Below are 11905 nucleotides of genomic sequence, written 5' to 3' on the forward strand. Positions count from 1 at the left end.
ATTAGGCCGTTAGTTTTCTCGTTTGAATTGTTTTACATTTGTACGTCATTTCGGGGCCTTTTATAGCTGACTATGCGATATGGGCTTTGCTTATTGTTGAATGCCGTACGGTGACCTATAGTTGTTAATTACTATGTCATTTGGTCACTTGTGGAGAGTTGCCTCATTGGCAATCATATCACATCTTCTTTTTTATATTCGCTACATGTACATTCGGTGATATTTTAAAAATTTTATATGGAATTACACTCCTTTCAAAACCGAGGGTCCGCCCCTAAATGTAAGAGTACTTTTGAACTGTGCAGTATATCTGAGGTAGTAAATACACACCTTTGCTATGCATTATCCAGATTATAGCACAGTAAGAACAAAGAGATTTTACTCATGTCATGTGTTAAGTATCCATAGGACAGTATGACTCGCTTAAAATATCAAATTTTCATGTTCATTGAATCGCAAATTATGGTTCAAATTCCTAATTTGACATACATTTCAAAAAGAACATTTCATAATGAACATGTGTATAGTTTCAAGTTGACATGAACACAACTCCATTGTAATTTAATCTATCTTAACAAACAGAATAAACCTAGTATTGGACGAACGGACTGACGGACGGCAGCACAGACCAGAAAAGATTATGCCCCACTACCGTAGGCGGTACATAAAAATCCTAGTCACAAAGGTAAGAACGGCCAATTTTGTTTGAGGCTGATATTCAGACGATCCCCAGTAACAGCTATTCTAATTTCAATGTTCCCTAATTGTTGCACGTGACAAGAAACCGTTAGAACAGGCTCTGTAGCATAGTGATGCACCTAAGCCTCACATTTAACAAAACAAGTTGACTAATTGCAACTAATGCACGAAGATACCAATGTAAATGACAAGTAATTTTTTCAAAGTTGAATGGAATATTCGGTATCTTCGGCTGTGCACATATCTCGTCAGGAAGATTTTCTATAGGTGGTTCCTCAAAATACAGATTTTGTTTCATTTCGTTGTGTTTCGTTTCTCAATTTACATGTTTCGTTTCGTTTCGTCGTGTTTCGTTTCGTTTCGTCGTGCTTCGTTTCGTTTCGCCATGTTTCGTTTCGTTTCGCTCTGTTTCGTTTCTGTTCCGTTTCTCACTTTACCGGGACCCTGCTCGACATGTTTGATGAAGGTAAAATGTTTCAGTCGAAAAGGTAGAACTTTATTGATTTGTAAATAAATTACGGTGTGTTTGAATCAGAAAATAAAATAAACGGAAAATCTGCAATTCTTTGACATTTTCCAATTATAACAAATAACTGTTTTGGTGTGTTAAGCTTTAACAGATTTCAGTTGTTGGATTTTTCCTACTAATATATAGTTGTGTATTTGCATGAGTTATAAAATTTATACCAAACACACATGGTCAGTTAAATATATCAGCGGCAAAAAAGATATATGTATTTAGGTGTACTGATTATGAATATTAAGTTCGATAATTTGTCTATCAGTTCTGAATTTTAACTGTCACCATTATTTGGGCGTTCATCGGGTCTCTTATCATCTGCAAAGAAGACTTGGAGCTCATATATATCGTCCATTGATGTAATAAGAGTCTTGTCTCCAGTTTTACATACTTTTGATTCTGTCATCAAGCGTCCAGTAAGACATAATTCTCATGTCTGCTTTAAGATCTGATAGTTTCTTTATAATGCCTATATATTCGATACTGTGTTAGGTTTTCAGTTATGAATGTGTTGTTCTTATTACCTTTTAGTTTATATATACATGCTATAGCAATCAAAACATATATATTGTTTAACTTATGATTAGAATATATGCGTGAAAATACAAATTGTTTTACCTTCCATTACATATCAAGAAAAAGAAATGTTTTAAAATCTTGTTTTTATTATGCAAAAATCTTCCTAGTCCTTTTAATGTTTATATTTGTTTGACTTGTTTGTTGTTAGTTATTAAAATAATGCACCCGAACCACAATGTTACGGATGATACTATAGTAAGCTTACTGTCTTAGTCCTTCGGTATAACTATGATTAAAACTGAATTTAAAACTCTCTCGGGTAAAGTTTTTTTCTATACGTTTTTTTTCTGTTTGTTAGTTGATGATCATAAACGATTAATATATTTAACATCCAAATTTTTAAGTTTTGATATTAGTTTGGAGTTTAGAGATTCAGAAACCCTCTAATGATAAAACTTTCATACTATCGGGCCTTTGTCCTAAGGAGCCTTCGGACTGAGGTTTGGTGCCATTTTACGGCAAATTTGTTCGTTATTTTATAGATATAGTTTAAATCAAATTTTCCATTAAGTTATATTATTCTGTAATATTCTCATCTGACATGATATTTCTTGGTATCGGGAAAAGAAATTTAATCATAAGTCGGAATATCAATATCTCAGAGGCAAACACCTGATAAAGTACACGAATGTAACACTATTGTTTTCGATAAGATAAGCTCATTATTAACATAACATTTATAAATACATCACAATATTGTTATAGCATTGTTTCTAAAAATATTCACCTCTCTTGCCAAAAATCACATAAAAAGTACTGTATGTCGACCTGAATGTGTTTATGTTTCTCTTTACAACGGTAAGTTTCAAGATTGTTGTATAATGCATTTTCTTTTATAGTTATCTTAATTCTGGAAAGAGACAGGACAAATTTCCCCTTGTCTCACTCACAGGGTTAAAATCTATAATTTGTCAAATCCTATGGAAATTTGAATACAAAAGAGTTTATTTCATGTACTTAAAACCGATTTTACATATTTCTATTATATCTAAATGTTATTCAGCGCCATACAGTTTTTCTACTATGTTACTGCTAAAGGCAAGTAATTCGATACAAATAGCAAATTTAACATGTTTCGTATATTTTTTTTGGCATCAAGGGGCGTCTTTAACGAAAAAGTACTTAAAAAAATTGTATCTGTAGGACAATACAAAGCTTCAGGTCCAATATAATTTTGGTTTTATTTAAGGATGTCCTTCTGATACATTTTTGGGATGAGTACTCAAAATTTTCTAAAATATGTCAAAATTGCGGTTTTGAGATATCTTCGGGCGTTTATAATTTAATGATCTAGTTAGAAATAAGCCATACTATTATCAGAACCTCGAAGTGCTGGAGATGCAATACTGTATACTAGCATTTTATTAAAGATGAAAATACTTTTTAATATGGCCCTAGTTTGAAATAAATCCAGGCTCTACCTCTGTTTAACATTTCATACCACACATCTGAATACATATTTGCTAGTTTTGGTCTTTAGTAGAAGCAGAATGGTGGTGCTACTAGACAAATATTTGTTACAAGGAAAAACTAAGGACAGAACAATACTGAGATTTTTTTATTAAGTTTGAAAACTTGTGATCTCTTTGCCGAAACACGATATTTTATTCATACTTCAGTCCGTCTCTGTTGGGTTCATTCTTCAGTCCGTATCTGCTGTATTCATTTCTCATGCAATGATTTCTGTTGTCTTCTTTTCTCATGCAATGGTTTCTGCTGTATTCATTTCTCATGCAGTGGTCTCAGTTGCATTCATTTCTCAAGCAGTGGTCTCTGCTGTATTCATTTCTCATGCAATGGTTTCTGTTGTATTCCTTTCTCATGCAATGGTCTCTGTTGTATTAATTTCTCATGCAGTGGTCTCTGCTGTATTCATTTCTCATGCAATGGTTTCTGTTGTATTCCTTTCTCATGCAATGGTCTCTGCTGTATTAATTTCTCATGCAATGGTTTCTGTTGTATTCATTTCTTATGCAGTGGTCGCTGCTGTATTCGTTTCTTATGCAATGGTCTCCGCTGTATTAATTTATCATGCAATGGTTTCTGCTGTATTCATTTCTCATGCAGTGGTCTCAGTTGTATTCATTTCTCAAGCAATGGTCTCTGCTGTATTCATTTCTCATGCAATGGTTTCTGTTGTATTCCTTTCTCATGCAATGGTCTCTGCTGTATTAATTTCTCATGCAATGGTTTCTGTTGTATTCATTTCTTATGCAGTGGTCGCTGCTGTATTCGTTTCTTATGCAATGGTCTCCGCTGTATTAATTTATCATGCAATGGTTTCTATTGTATTCCTTTCTCATGCAATGGTTTCTGCTGTATTCATTTCTCATGCAGTGGTCTCAGTTGTATTCATTTCTCAAGCAGTGGTCTCTGCTGTATTCATTTCTCATGCAATGGTTTCTGTTGTATTCCTTTCTCATGCAATGGTCTCTTTTGTATTAATTTCTCATGCAGTGGTCTCTGCTGTATTCATTTCTCATGCAATGGTTTCTGTTGTATTCCTTTCTCGTGCAATGGTCTCTGCTGTATTAATTTCTCATGCAATGGTTTCTGTTGTATTCATTTCTTATGCAGTGGTCGCTGCTGTATTCGTTTCTTATGCAATGGTCTCCGCTGTATTAATTTATCATGCAATGGTTTCTATTGTGTTCCTTTATCATACAATGGTTTCTGCTGTATTCCTTTCTCGTGCAATGGTTTCTGATGTATTCCTTTCTCATGAAGTGGTCTCTGTTGTATTTATTTCTCATCCAGTAGTCTCTGTTCTATTCATTATTCAACCTTTTCTGTTGTGTTCTATATGCCTTCGTCTCTTTTGTATTAATTCTTTTAACCGTTTTTTTTTTGTATCTGTTGTATATGTTATATTAAACTGTTATCTTTGGCAGTTCATAATTTTACCATAATAACGTTGTTAAAGTAAAATTATGAGTTGCCAAAGACATGATTTTAATACAACATATATATCCTTCAGTCGTCTCTGTTGTATTCGTTCTTCATTTGACTCTAGTCAATCAATTCTTCCGTCGGCTCTAGCCAACTCATCTTTCTGTCAGCTCTAGTCAATTCAATCCTCCGTCGTCTTCGCTGAACTAATTCTTCCATCGTCGAAGTCAAATGTATTAACAACTTTTAAACACTCTGTGTGAGTTAAAGCTATTTGATATTGGTCAACGTTGAAGATCGTAAATGTTGAAATAAGTATTTGAGTAGATGTTTCATTAACTTTTACCACATGTGTTGCCTGGGTGTTGTCTATTAATCTGGATGCCCAATAGTCGGAAGAGCCGAATTGTTTGAACAGCGAATATTAGAGTGAAATGAAATAATAAATAGTGTCGTCATGACGTACATTGTTTCTAAAAAAATATTCAAGCAAAGCATTTTTACGCCCCACGACGAAAAGAAGGGGCATATTGTTTAGCCCCTGTCCGTCTGTTGTACATAAGATGCACGGACTGTCTGTTTATCTCCAAATACAGTCTTTCAGCTAGATTTTTATATATGTAGAGTGTTAGTGCATATACTAAGGTTGTGCATATTACAAGTAAACGAACTTTGGTTTTCATTAAACTTTCTGCAAATGACAGTGGTGGACTTAGTAATTTCTTTGTGACTGCATGTATTGACCATGGTTTGTCTTTCTAATTCCTCCTTCGTGTTTTAAGTTTACTGTTAGAACCTGTATATCAGGAAGCCTTTTTGAACATTGTAAAGCTCTTTTATATTATCAGGATTTTGATAAATTCCAAAAATGTGTTTACATTGGTCCTGCATTTACTATTGAACTGAATAATTGTATCTGTAGAACATAATATATGGTACTAACAAGTCAATGTGCATTTTTGCATTATCAATATTTACATTTTTGTTTATTGTTAACTATAAGCAACACTTGATATATGATTTGGAAGAACAACAATAAATTGTCCTATACATCATAGAAAGAAAAAAAAACTATCGCGGGGCATCACATGTTTCTTTGAACTATTTCAAATCATCTCTGTATACTAGGTCTAATGTTAGATGCACTAAATTCAAACTTGCCGCGGGGGCACCATCTGTGTCACGTTTATTATCCTTTTTTCAAGTCAAACTGGTTTTTTAAAATTAAAATTGACATTTACATTACCCGTCTGAATCAATATATCTTTCCACAAAAGAATAGACATAAATCAAATCACAATTGTTTGTTTACTTTAAATGAAATATGAAGCATTCGAACTTTTAATATAACTTCCTGGACCTGATTAAATGAGAATATAATCTGGGAACATATTCTGTTTACAATCTATACTTTCTTTTCAATACAGTAATTTAAAATTCCCGTATAACATTGAAATTTCCATGAATGTATATTTATATATGACGTCAGTAAGATTGTTCTAAATTTTGGATTTCGTCCATAGATTATCTTTGTATGTCAGGGTTATTGAAATTTGACCGATTGACAAAGTTTTAAATTTAGAATATAAATCGGCCAGTATTAATAGCAGGATACGATATTATTAAGTTTCAACAAGGATCATATATTTAAAAGAAGCCAAGTGCAAGTAAGTTGTTGAATCCTTTTTTGAATAAAATAGCCTTATTTAACTGAAATGTACATTTTGAAATATAGATTATTTATATAGATAGGGCGACCAAAGAAATAGAACAATTATTTAAAGAAGAAAGTTGTAAATTTTAGGTTGAAATATGCGCAAGTTTTTGGTGGTTTTTATTCCAATTAAAGAACGTTATTCACCAAGCTCCGTGCAAGCAGGCACCATTGTCTGTTCATTTCATTGATTTCGACCTCTTTGGTGGGCACTCTGAGGGTGGGCATAACTTCCAAAGCTCTTACAGCTCTTTGAAAATACTTTAACCAAATTATTATTTTTATTATGAGGAAACTGATATAAAACAAAATAGTCTATATGTACCAATATAAAAGACCGTTGGCACTTAGATGTTGATATTTAAAAAAAAAATAGTTGGTGTGCTGTCTAACGCACATCTAAGTCTCTCTCTCTTTTGACAGGTTTACAAGATGTAAAGGGTTTTTATGGAAATGAAAAAAATGTCTTAAAATAGAAAATGAAAGCTGATTTATATTGTCTCTCTCTTGTGATTTTAAAATAGCTGGTGCAAATTGACCATACAAGCAATTTTCCATAGTTTGGTAGCATTTTTAAATAAATTTACTTTGTTGACTCGGTAAGGTCTAATTATCGCCGTATACCCACTTGTGAAAAACTTCTTAGTTTATACATCAACAATAACCTAAATTGGAATGAGCAAATCATATCAAATAGAATCAACTTATTACAAATGATACGAAAGTAGTTACCTATGCATATACGTATTATTTACTTTAATGCTTATATTCTGCCATTGTTTGATAATTGATACAATATGTGGGGTAGTTGTAATAAAAATGGAATAAATAAACTTAATCAGTTATTAAAGAAATCTACTATGAACTATAGTAGAAGCTGGCATAATGACATCCTCCAGTTTATTATTTAATAGTTTAAATTGGTTGAATTTGGAAAAACGAACTCAATATCAAAAGGCAATACTTGTATTTAAATCATTTATGGACATAGTTCCTAACTATTTACGAGAAATCTTTCATTTTATTGATAATTATAATTTACGTTCAGCTTATGACAAAATTATTGAAACTTCCGAAACCAAAAACAAATTTTTTATACGCCCGTAAAAATTTTGACGGGACGTATTATGGTATACAAATGTCGTCTGTTTGTCCGGCGTAAACATGTCGCACCGTAACTTGAGAACGACTTATCCAAATTTCATGAAACATAACATAGTTGTTTCTTATGATGGTCAAAGGATCTGTATACTTTTTGGTGAAAATAAGATTAAAACTTTTTGAGTTACGGGACTTAGTAACTAAAACAGGTGTGTGTTTTTTTTTCACATGTCGCGCCGTATCTCAAAAACAATTTATGATTATTGCTTAAAACTTTACACACTTCTTAGTTATATTAATCTTTTAAGATCTGTATACTTTTTGGTGATGATTCAAAATTTTATTTTTGAGTTATTGAGTATTTTGTAAAAAACGGGGGAGGGTTTTTTTCACATGTCGCGCTGTATCTCAAAAACGATTTATGATTATTGCTTAAAATTTTACACACTACTTAGTTATATTGATCTAAAGATCTGTATACTTTTTGGTTTTGATTCAAAATTTTATTTTAGAGATATTGATTTTTTTTTTTTTAAATTCACACACAAGACGACGGGCGTATCATGCGCTCATGGCGCAGCTGTTTATTGAAGAAAACTTTTATATATTCTGATTCACAAATATGGAACAGTTTACCAAATGAAATAATAAAAGATGAGTAATACACTTGTATTTTTTAAAACAAAATGTTACAAATTTTTCATGAAGAAGGCAGATTAATATGCTTTTTCATTGATATCTATATAAAATTGTATATTGTGTATATATCATTATAATATTGTATGTACGTTATGTATATGTTATTATTATTTTGAGGACTCCCAGGAAGATTAGTTTTAACTACTGGGATTATCCTCTTGAAATAAAGATTATTTATTTATTTATTTATACGATTTGCAGTCGTACAATGTTATGAAATTGTCAGCGTCGCCGTCATCGTCGTCCGATGGCATTTGGTTTCCAGACAATAACTTGAGAATAAGTGAATTGATATCTATGAAATTGTAGCACTCGGTTCCATACCACAAAAGGAAGGTTTGGGTTGATTTTGGGGTTATTGTCCTAACTGTTTAGGAATTAGGGGCCAAAACAAGCATTGTTCATGTTTCAGGACAATTACTTATGTATTTAAGTGTATGGATCTCTATGAAATTGTACCACAAGGTTTCATACCTCAAAAGGAAGGTTGAGATTGGTTTTGGGGTTTATGGCCCAAACCGTTTAGGAATTAGAGGCCAAAAAGCGGCAAACAAACTAGGATTTTTTGGTTCCCGGGCAATAACTTGTGTATAATTCTATGGATCTCTATGAAATTGTACCACAAGGTTCCATATCAAAAACACAAAAAAAGGAAGGTTGGGATTGATTTGGGGGGTAATGGCCCTAACCGATTAGGAAAAAAAGGCAAAAAAAAAATAATTTCTAATACTTTGTATAAATAGCTTATTTCTTGACCAATTTCAATGTAGTTTCATTCAAAGTCTTGAATTCTTGGGGTTCTTAATATGCTGAATCTAACCGTGTATTTAGATTTTGTATTTTGAGCCCCGTTTTTGAAGTGGTCTACATTGAGGTCCAAAGGGTCCAAAATTAAAATTTGTTTGGTTTCATCAAACATTGAATATATAGAGTTCTTTGATATGCCGTGTCATGATTTCGATTTTAGATTTTGGGCCTCGTTATCAAATTGATCCACATTGAGGTTCAAATTAAACTTTGTTTGATTAAAAAAAAAATTGAATTATTTGGGTTCTTTGATATGCCGAATCTAACCGTCAAATTGGTCTACATTAAGGTCCAAAGGCTCCAAAATTAAACTTAGTTCGATTTTAACAAAAAATGAATTCTAGGTGTTCTTTGATGTGCTGTATCTAAACATGTATTTAGTTTTGATTTTGGGCCCAGTTTTCAAGTTGGTCCAAAATTAAAATTTTGTTTGATTTCAACACAAAAATGAATATATGGAGTTCTTTGATATGCCGTGTATTTCGATTTTAGATTTTGGGCCTAGTTATCAAATTGATCCACATTGAGGTTTCACAGGGTCCAAAGTTTAAATTGAATTCTTATGGTTCTTTGATAAGCTGATTCTAACCATGTATTTAGATTTTGGATATTGGACCATAATAGGTAAATGTCCAATTTCAAATTTTTAAGTCCTTGGACCACCTTCATTCTGTGTCAGAAACTATGATATGTTAAATATTTAATCACAATCCAAATTCAGAGCTGTATTACACAATTAATATAAATTGTAAGAAGAGTCATAGTTAAAAATAGATATAGCATCAAATCTAAATTTAGAGAAGAAATTATGTATAAATATAGATTACTGTTCATTATTAGATATTTTGAAAAATAATTACAGGTTAATTTTATTGACTTTTTAAAGACATTGTATTAATGAGGAATGATATTTTGAAATTTTTTTTTTTCATTTTTTTGGGTAAATTTTTTGAAGAACTTCGTGGTAGGTTTGTTTGTTATTCTGTATTAACTAATTTTCAGAATGCTATATATATATATTTTGTTTGAAGCGAACCCCTTAAAAAACTTAAATTAAATTCTTGGATATTGGACCATAATTGGTAAAAGTCCAATTTCAAATTTTTCAGTTCTTTGACCACATTCATTCTGTGTCAGAAACCTATGCTTTGTCAAATATTTAATCACAATCCAAATTCAGATCTGTATCAAGCTTGAATGTAGTGTTCATACTTGCCCCAACTGTTCAGGGTTTTCGACCTCTGCGGTCGTATTAAGCTGTGGCCAGGGAGCATTTTATTCAGTAATGGGTTCTTATGTTTCATACCGCCCATTCCTATTGCTCCTGAATGGAATAACTTCTTGTGATACGATATCATAACGAGGTTATACGTTTTCTTTTCAGGTAATACATCATGGGCTTAACAAAAATTCTACAAAGGACAATTCAAGGTCAGACACATCGTCAATTGTCCTACTTTATGCCAGTGTACGAATCCTTTAGCAGAAAAACGGAAAAGAAACCTATACAGTCAGTCTTTAACACTGCGGAATTCACATATTTCCATGTTTCCACTGGCAATACGAGGTACAAGCCTGTAAATAACAAAACACAACACAATAAATGGGCCACAGTAAATAACAAAGACTATGACCGGCGACAGAACATGCCAACTGGACGGACCAGAAGTTAAATTTCAGAGAGAAATTGGAAGGTCATCTCTGATATCCGTTTTATTAGGGCATAGAGAGTTACATTTTCATACAGATAGAGACAATATCATGAAAACATGTTTTGTGTTTATAATTTACATAACAAGAACAAAATGCATTTCTCGTAATGCTGTCAAACTCGTAAATACTCTCAGTCTTTCAATTGTATACATATAAAACTATATTTGTATATATATATATTTAATTTATTTGTTAGTGCGAAATAGTGCCTTTAGAGTCTTTATGACAATGTATGATGAGTTGTCATATTAAAGTGATACCATGTTGTCTGTAATAGAATATGTTAGTGTATTAATGTTAAAATATATTTTATTTATAGCTGTATAGCAAGATAAATCTGTGTTGGTGAGTTTTCCATATGTTCTGTCTTATATTATTGAAATTTCCTATTGTGGTTAAATTAAACGTATTTATTCTGTACTTGATATATTAGTTTTCTTATGCACCTCACAAGTAAGGATTTTTGATCGTTGAATTTAAAAGTAAGGTTTCAATTATTGTTTATTTAAACTGTTACTATGTAATTCCCTTTTATGAGAAAAAAAAAACAAACTATCAAGTGTACAAAAATAAACAAGTAATAGATTTATATTAGTATATAACTGTAAGTAATAGCTTATCAACATCCGATCTGTATATACTCATCCATTCATACTGTACATGAACCATTTTTGTATTTTTCACTTGCAAATAAATTATTCGACTATGCTTGGTTAGAGCACATTTTCTTCACGTTTACTGTGTTTTCTTTGAATAAATATTACAGTGGGTGGGTTGTCCTGTTAGAAAATTATTCAAATGCCAAAAAGGCGTAAGCCACTGGGGCCAGTATCATGAAGCAATCTTAGTGCTTAAGATCATCTTATCTGCTAAGATTGTATCTCGAAGTAATCTTAAAATGATTGACAGCCCTTAAAATTCATGTTTCACTCGCAACCCTAAGAGTACTCGTTGTCCTTCTTGGAACGCTCTCTTAGTTTTAATCTTAACGACTGGGTATCTCAAACGTCGATAATCAACTTAAGATCGTCTTTGATTACTCTTAACAAATTTTAAGTGTATCAGCATTTTTTTTTACTGAAAACTTAACAGAAATTTCTAAGAGTGGTCAGGGGCACCCCTATCTCTCTCTCGGTTGATAAATGGCGCTTGCAATGTTCTTGTTTGCGCGTTCAAGAGAGCAA

At 32.1% G+C, this 11905-nt stretch overlaps 1 long non-coding RNA gene across 1 annotated transcript; it reads left to right on the forward strand.

Moving 5' to 3' along the window:
- Positions 1 to 5426: 5426 nt before the first annotated feature.
- LOC127737958 (uncharacterized) lies at positions 5427 to 11449 on the forward strand. Its single transcript, XR_007999891.1, has 2 exons — positions 5427 to 6354; positions 10393 to 11449. It is a non-coding gene; the product is annotated as an uncharacterized LOC127737958 (long non-coding RNA).
- Positions 11450 to 11905: the final 456 nt, after the last annotated feature.

Source organism: Mytilus californianus, unplaced genomic scaffold (assembly GCF_021869535.1).
Source record: "Mytilus californianus isolate M0D057914Y unplaced genomic scaffold, xbMytCali1.0.p SCAF_4, whole genome shotgun sequence".
Classification (NCBI taxonomy): Eukaryota; Metazoa; Mollusca; class Bivalvia; order Mytilida; family Mytilidae; genus Mytilus; species Mytilus californianus.